We start from the raw sequence: 7,588 nt of genomic DNA, 5'->3' as shown, positions 1-7,588 counted from the left end.
GGGGGGGGGTTTGGTCGTAACCTTTGATGCGGGAGGGCACGGACAAAATACCTGACGTAGCGGAGATAAGATCGCAAGCGTTATTTCATTCGCTATTCCTTTTGATACAAAAATTATTTTACGGATGGCGTATCGCAAAACGAGACTCCGGCGAGCTCTCTGCTCCGCTTCGGTCTCGACATCCTATCCCGACGGTGAAATATGTATCGACCGACCATAATGTCCCCGAGGGACGCAGCGTGGAAGCGCTCCGGAAGTCCTCGCGATTACGCTCGTACCGCGCAAAGATTTATGAATACTTTCCTCAGAGGCGTGCGGTTGTTGGATTGAATTAACACCACTTTCCAAATTTTCCGGCATCTCGCTGCTTCCGATCGTGTTTACGTCATTCTAAACAGCACGATCGTATAACGCGCAGATTCAAACGGATATTTCCGAACGGTAGGATTTTTACGGTACCGAAGCGTTTATTATTATTGTATCAATCCGAAAGCATCGTTCAATTATTCGTTTCACGCAATCACCCGCATCATCGAGCGCGCGATCATTTCGCGTGAACGCATCCACGCACACAATGCCGCACGTGTAGTCTCGTGTGTGTTTTTCCCATGGACGCGACGGTTGGGCCCCGCAACGGACGGAGACTCTGTGAGGATGATTACATGGTATCGACATCTTACAATGAGCCAGGAAGAATTCTGCGTAGGTATCTCCATTCTGCACCCCCCCGTAACTCCATCCCCCTGAAACCCTCGCCCAAGGGTGTGTCCCGGATAAATGGTCGGCTATCTTATTGAGCTATCAATGGCCTGGCTTTAACCCTTCACCGCGCGACCGGCAACGCGGTCCACGGTCCGTGAAACCTTTGATCTTCACCGCGCTGGCTCGTATGTAACTATATGTTGCATTATGACTTTGCTGCACTTATTGCCGCTACACTACTGTTACTCGCAGCGGTTCTCATTGACACACATTTCTCGGACGACACTCGTCAGACTTTTTTTTTTTTTTTCATATTTCGTGAACGAAGCTGGTACGTTATCTTTAATGACAGTAATAGCTAGATACCTGTAATATTTTACACTTATGTTTTTTTCGTGCGAATGTAGATCTGTCTCATGCATAAATTGAGAGATCAGAAAGCGAACTTAGATATTAAACTTGGATATCCAAAAAGAGATCGGGCGAATCGCACACACGGACAAAGAAATTGCTCGAGAAGCGGTTGTGTTAAGGCACACTCGCGAGTCGTAAACAAAGCCAATAAAATATTATGTACGCAGCATACGGGGCCGAGAGATACGGATGGTCGGAGAGAGACCGTAATAACAGCCGCAACGCATAATTGCCAGAACGATTGAATTTCTATATTACCGCGATGCGCGCCCGAGCAGTAAGACGTATGGCTCCATACCGACGGCATCGTCTACTATCTGTACACTTTAAAGTACACACAGCCTTACCTTCTCTTTTTCACTCTGTTCTTACGTTTCCTTATTATTCTATTCCCATGATGTAATACACGCAAGATCGTATTGATACTATTACAGTCTTACATATGTATATAACGTTACAATATAAAAAAAAACGAAAATATATTTCCAATACGATGATTTTGATGATAAAAAGGACGTAGACGCTTCTAAGACACCAGAGGTGTGATACCATTTATTCCCTCCCTTTAACATTCTCCGACTCTGAGCTTCCCTGACTAGAGTATCGCCTCGCGATTATTTTCACAAGAGGACCTGTCCGTCTTCTGTGTTCTCGCCGCGCGATCTCCGGGCAATTCCCAGATAAACACGCATGATTTTTCAATGGGGTCGATCTCGCGTGACGCACGATTCGCACCATAGAGCAACGAGGTGGATACGAGCCAAACGGATAGCGAGAGACGACGACGTACGCCCGGCAATGAGTTACCGGGCGGAGACTATAACTCCCCCGGTGATATACGACTGTATCTCGGTACCATTTGGCAGACGTAGATATATTATACGCATTCCGCCACGACGTGAATTTATTTATTCTATAATTATCGCGTACAATCGGTAATGCGCCCCGTGTGAGAGCGCACGCGGAGGGATGCGCGCTCTCGCCGCGCTCATTTCCTGGCCATTTTCGGATATGCCGAAGAAATCCTCGAGAGTAACGTCGAGTGTACGCGTGCGATAATTAATTGTTGCAATTACACTGTGGCTTAATAGCTATCCGCGAGATTATATACACAGCCGGCTGGGTTTGAATTGAAACGGTAGCTTTTTTCAAGACACGTACGGCAGAAAAGGCTTATGGATGGAGAAGATCGATAATAATCGGTAGCTGATTAAGAGAGTTGGGTGACAAGTAGTGAGTGATGTTGTAAAGGATAATTGGAAATATTACTCGTTGCCAGAAAGCCTTTTCTTTTTATCGCGCTGTTGCGACGTCTAAGGTTGTCGCCGTGAAGAAACGTTTCGTTTACGTTCTACCTCTATTTTCCGTCGTATCATTCGGAGGGGATCTCGAGAGTATCTCTCGATAGCGAAACTTGATAGCACGATGTCGGGCACAAGTAGGCGTTGTCCAAGAGGCCAAGAGGAAAAGGTGCCGGGAGATGCGAAGTTTGAAGGAGTAATGTGGCACGGGGGGGTATGACCAATCAATTACTAGTAGTGCAGCTCAGGCCCCACACACAGCACCAATATTACCGGGTCCATTACCTTTCGTCCGCTGCACCTCCGCCGCGGCAGAGAAGACGGAGAGAAGGTGAGACGATGAGGAGAACGAGGAGAAGTCGTATGATGCACGCTTACAAATTCGCCTGCCGGCTATGACGTCGCCGCGGCCCGTGAAGATCGAGCGTGACTCCGACTTTTTGCGTATCCTGCGTATGCGCGTAATATATGCGTGTATAACGTAACCGATCGGGACACCACGCTATGCATCTTCGCCAGCCGATGCGATAAATTTACTTCGACGGTTCATTTATTAGTCGTACGCGAACGCTTCGTTCCAATCCTACATGTTAAATGAGAATGATTTTTGCCTTCCCTTCTCTCCCACGCGGAAGATACGCGTTGCGTGAGATGTTATATAAAGAGATATTTATTTTATTATTTACTTTATATAAATAATTTAAAAATTCACACGGCTCTCTGTGTGGATAACAAATGAAAATACTTTGGGTAAAGAAATTTACACACACTAATATGTACTTGGTTTTTCGGAATAAATATTCACAGTTCAGTGAAGAAATGTCATGATAAATTCTACATATATAAATCTTACAACGGTGATATAAATGACATTAAAGTTGCAATAAAGTTTTAAGAGTTAGGATTGAAATTGAGAATTGAACGAAACATTAATTATTTGAACGTAAATATTAATCTGAATTGAACACGGTTTCAGTGTATATTCACGGAGGAGGCGAATGTTTCGTAAATGCTTAACCTGGGGGATCACCAACGTCGTTGTGCCCGAGGCACGTCCCAGGCGTGAGTTCAGTCGAAGATATCGAACGTGACCGAACCACAAGAAGATATTTTAATTATCGTACACACACTCTCCGTTGGTTTACAGCCTAATTATGGAATCCACCCACACGCGACGGTATGACTGCGCCGTTTTGACATTTGTGGCTCACACTTAAAAAGAGGTTCAATCCGATGAAATACGACATATTCTGCATTTTTTTCTTTTAAATTATGAAGGTTCGATCGCACATTTAGTCTTCAGAAATATAATTGCAATGTAAATTTTAAATGAGCTTTTTCAGAAAAGCGATAATTTTAGCGCTTGGAGAAATTAAAAGGATTAGAAAAATAATGAAAATATACGTTAGCTATATACTGTCTTACTGCGTTTATCATTTTATAGGAAGATGCGAATAATTATTTAAAGTTTAGAACGTTCACAATATCTTCAAGAGCAGCGAGATTGTTCAGATCTTCGCAGGCTGCAGAATCTCTCGACGATCTTGTAATATTACGCTGGTCCGTGCCCGGTAATCTAGTTCGGCTATTTTTCAACGCGTATAATAGCATCGATAAATCAAATTAAACGCGATGTTAGGTGAGCGCACATCGCGCACGCGTCGCGGAAATGCGTCTCTAAATCATCGGCGGGTATAACGCATTGGGAGGATCAAAGAGGCACGAACCAACGTCGCGGCTCTTCCCGCGTTTTTATTTCGCACTCCTCGACCCTTGCCTTTTCACGAAGACGGTTGTAATTATCCATCCGAGTGGTCTATTTAGTTTCCGCGAAGTGTCATGGCCCATCGAAAGAGTTCTGGAGAGAGCGGTCCTCCCTCTCTCTCTCTCTCTCTCTCTCTCTCTCTCTCTCTCTCTTTCTCTCTTTTTCCATCTATCTGCCTGTCTCTTTCTTTCTCCCTGTTCTGGCGCTCCCGGTGTTCTTTAAAAGACTTCCCAGAATAAAAGATTAACGGGATAAACGCTGGCCGATCGTTTCGAAGTAACGTTTTCTTTCAGGCGCTTTCCTAAAACAATTTACGAGCTCGTGTTTTTATAGCTCACTCTTAGTTCTGTTTTTACTTCCAAATGATAAAGATCTTTCTCGCGAAGTTACATTTCGTCTGCTGCATTTATAATTAGACATTTCAAGCAATCGATAAAGTGCTATCTTTTACATGAATGTAAAATAACGAATATCTAGGTATTGCTGTTCCTTAAACTTGCACTTACCTTCTTTATACTCTTCAAGTGAATCCTTCTCAATCCTTCTTTGATCCTTCTTCGAAGTATACTTTCGTTCTACGCGAGACTCTTGAGAAATCGAAATTGCATTCTTTTCCGACTATCTCGTGCATCCACCGTGCACCGAGTCTTCGCACCGTTTCCTTCGAATGTTGCAGAACGAGAGCCACCCATAAATCTCGAGATGGACCACCCGGCTCCGCGGTCTATCCCGTCACGTTCTTCACGTCCCATCGAACGCGCAGATTCGAGAGTCTCTTCGAGAGGAAGACACCGCTCATGTCAAGTATCTGCTGTCAAGTATGCGGATTCCGCGACGGTGCGGCGTTCGTCCGTTCGAGGGACGAGAGTGTGTGTGTGTGTGTGTGTGAGATGCGCCCTTTTTGTGGACGATATCCACGCCAAGCTGCCGGTTACTCGCATGCCAGTTAAATAAGCCATAAAGCCGAGGGTCGTGACATAACGCAAGGTTGTCACCACTCGTGGCATTCGCGGAGGTTTCGCTGATTTATTACGCGCGTATCGCGACAAGGGGGATGGAGAATCAGCGCGAAGAACAACATCGAGTCCGATGCGAGGAGGGGTTGAGAGATCGGCAGCGATTCTTGGAACTGTCTTTGACATCTTCTATGCGAGACACGCCGGAAAGATGAAGACGCGGGTGGAGAGACGAAAGGAGGACGGAAGAAGACTCTCTCTCTCTCTCTCTCTCTCTCTCTCTCTCTTCTTCTTCCCTCTCTGTATGCGTCGTTAGACGCAAATCGCGAAACGCGCATCGCAACTGCGGTCCGCAAATTTCTGCGTGCACATCCAATGGCGTAGTTGAGTGCAATATTTGATAATTCTTCATATAACTGATTTTACCATAAATTCTGTTTGAAAACATTTAATTTAATAAAAATGTGTAGCAGCATTTTTATATTGTATCGCATTATCGGTTCTTTAAATACTATGTATTAAAGAATACTATTATATATCAGAAATACCGATTATAAAATATTAAAATTAGTATATGATTGTGCAAAAGCTTAGGAACTTTGTGCAAATATTGTATAAATGAAACGTAAAACAATTATTAGATGCTGGCAACATCTGGAATATAATATTACTGCTTGACGATAATCAGCATCACGAATTGTGAAACATTAATATTGCCATGCATACGTGCGAGTGCATCGAAAAATACGTCGTATGGAACTGCATGCGTATGTGTTACTCAATACAAAATAAAGCTCCTATTAAAAGGACGATTTTCAGTCTTCACGACACAAAGGGTGAGGTCTTATTTCAGGCGTAGAACGCTATTAAATATCAGCAAGATTAAATATCCAAAGACGATAGTGTATATGTACCATATACATACATATATGCATTGTTGTAATATATTTCGCGACATGACCTACGCCATTGCGTGCGTAAATGCGTGCGTGCACAGACAACGCGAGAACGCGCGGCGGAGCGGGGGTGTGTGTGCACCAGAAGCAAAAGTAAAGTACGCCGCTGCACCTGCTTCTCGGTCCATCATGCGACGTGTCACCCACGCTAGTTTACTGCACTGCGAACCATGTTATGCATCTGCGAGACAAGGCGCTCGGAGGATCTATGGAGGGATTTCAGCGGTAATCGAGAGATACGCGCCATCGTCGCGGTATTTATTCCTCCCGGTCGGTGCCGGCGCGCCGCGTCGCTTTTCCGCTCCGGCTCCGCTCCTCTCCCCGTTGTTGCGGCGTATTACGGGTGCGAGCAGCTGCCAAAGCTACGGGAATTGGCTTCGACGTGTTCCGAAAATATTGAGAGCCATCCGAGCGCGCGAGAGGGACCGTAAATCAATCCGCTATCTTTGAGAAGTCTCGCCTCAGAGCGACGCAGATATGTCCACGCGGCTACTCGTTTTTCACAAAAACACCGAGAATATGAAAATTTACTTGTCTCCATTATGTTGTATTATTATACCATTCACGTCGGAATCGTTGTCGCGAAGTGTGTTCTCAACTACGCAGCTAAACGCGTAACTATAATATTTTCTGCTTTCTCTATACTGATACCATGTAAATTTTGCTAAAACGTAAAAATATTAACGCATATATAGAAAGAAAGTATCGTAAAAATATGATACATAAAAGTACAGTGGAAAGAATGATTTTGCTGAAATATAAAAAAAATTTAACTAGATACAGATCTGAAAATAATTTTATTGGATCGTCAAAATAATTATGTAGAACATTTAAACGTTGATCGCAATGCTGCAAAAAAGTTTTAACATTCCAACTACCAATTTAAGCGTTCTATATCTGTGATGCAATCAAAATTATTTTTAGATCTGTATTTAGCTAAATAAAATTTTTAGATACTTCAACAATATCGTACGTTCTTCCCATGTGGTTATAATAATATAAAGCTTTACTGAAGAGTTTGACGGGACACTTCTGGGAAATTGATTTTCGGGTTATCGCTTCAAGTTAGTTAAATCCTGAAATCAACTCTCGCCGGGTTGACTGTATCGGACGAGCGTATATATATATATATATATATATATATAGTATATTCGGGCGGTCCACCTCTCCCGGTATAATTAATTAATCTACTAGTAATTATATGTAATCGCCGTTGCGGCTGCGCAGCCGCGCGGATCGCGCGCATAGTAAGTGGAGCTTAGACCGACGGAATCTCGTAACTCGTGATAAATTGCCAGCCGATGACTAACTACCGGATGAAGGCGTCCCTGACGTCTCGTAGAAGGATGCAACACCTCCGATCTGTTTCATCCTTTAACGACCTATTCGGAAAAAATGCACGACTATATCGCACAATTCCAAAATATCGAATTAGTTCTAAAAAAATTCGCTAATGTTCTCTCATATATATATTGTATATATCTGCGGATATTA

General features: G+C 43.6%; 1 long non-coding RNA gene across 1 annotated transcript in view; it reads left to right on the top strand.

Moving 5' to 3' along the window:
• The window catches only part of LOC108745496, a 90,627-nt gene extending 86,971 nt beyond the window's left edge, over nt 1–3,656 (top strand). Inside the window, exon 3 of the long non-coding RNA XR_001939097.1 lies at nt 3,394–3,656. This is a non-coding gene — a long non-coding RNA (uncharacterized LOC108745496). The remainder of the gene's footprint in view (nt 1–3,393) is intronic.
• The last annotated feature ends 3,932 nt before the right edge of the window (nt 3,657–7,588 follow it).

This window comes from Trachymyrmex septentrionalis, unplaced genomic scaffold, assembly GCF_001594115.1.
Source record: "Trachymyrmex septentrionalis isolate Tsep2-gDNA-1 unplaced genomic scaffold, Tsep1.0 scaffold14, whole genome shotgun sequence".
Classification (NCBI taxonomy): domain Eukaryota; kingdom Metazoa; phylum Arthropoda; class Insecta; order Hymenoptera; family Formicidae; genus Trachymyrmex; species Trachymyrmex septentrionalis.
This window is presented reverse-complemented; position numbering and strand designations above follow the sequence as displayed.